At 38.9% G+C, this 964-nt stretch overlaps 1 non-coding gene across 1 annotated transcript; it reads left to right on the top strand.

Annotated features, from left to right (window-relative positions):
• The first annotated feature begins 201 nt into the window (after positions 1-201).
• LOC130938357 (small nucleolar RNA R71) lies at positions 202-305 on the top strand. Its single transcript, XR_009069526.1, has one exon. It is a non-coding gene; the product is annotated as a small nucleolar RNA R71 (small nucleolar RNA).
• The last annotated feature ends 659 nt before the right edge of the window (positions 306-964 follow it).

Raw genomic sequence — 964 nt, 5'->3', positions numbered from 1 at the left:
CTCTGAGATGTCCCATTATTCACGGAATTCCTCTCAGAAGTGTACATGAATTGGTTATTTGCAACCATGTCAATGAGTTCTTGAGCCTCTTCAGGCGTTTTCTTTAGGTGAATAGATCCACCTGCAGAATGGTCCAATGACATTTTCGAAAACTCAGATAGACCATAATAGAATATATCTAATATGGTCCATTTTGAAAACATGTCAGATGGACACCTTTTGGTCAACTGCTTGTATCTTTCCCAAGCTTCATATAGGGATTCACCATCTTTTTGTTTAAAGGTCTGAACATCCACTCTAAGCTTGCTCAGCTTTTGAGGAGGAAAGAATTTATCCAAGAAAGCCGTGACCAGCTTATCCCAGGAGTCCAGGCTATCCTTAGGTTGTGAATCTAACCATATTCTAGCTTTGTCTCTTACAACAAAAGGGAAAAGCATGAGTCTGTAGACTTCAGAATCAACTCCATTCGTCTTAACAGTCTCACAAATCTGCAAGAACTCAGTTAAAAACTGGTAAGGATCATCAGATGGAAGTCCATAAAACATGCAGTTCTGTTGCATTAAAGCAACTAGTTGAGGTTTAAGCTCAAAATTATTGGCTCCAATGGCAGGAATGGAGATGCTTCTTCCATCAAATTTGGACGTGGGCTTAGTAAAATCACCAAGCATCCTCCTTGCGTTATCATTATTGGGTTCGGCTACCATCTCCTTCTCTTGTTCGAAAATTTCTGAAAGGTTACTTCTGGATTGTTGTAATTTAGCTTCTCTTAGTTTCCTCTTCAGAGTCCTTTCAGGTTCAGGATCAGCTTCAACAAGAGTGCTCTTGTCCTTGTTCCTGCTCATATGAAAGAGAAGAAAACAAGAAAAGAAGAGGAATCCTCTATGTCACAGTATAAGGATAGGGGAGGTGATAAGAGATGAAGAGAAGTGTTAGTAAATAATTAAATAAATAAAAAGAGATGAGA

This window comes from Arachis stenosperma, chromosome 6 (assembly GCF_014773155.1).
Source record: "Arachis stenosperma cultivar V10309 chromosome 6, arast.V10309.gnm1.PFL2, whole genome shotgun sequence".
Taxonomy (NCBI): domain Eukaryota; kingdom Viridiplantae; phylum Streptophyta; class Magnoliopsida; order Fabales; family Fabaceae; genus Arachis; species Arachis stenosperma.
The sequence above is the reverse complement of the archived record's forward strand: the minus strand, read 5'-3'. Positions and strand labels throughout refer to the sequence as shown.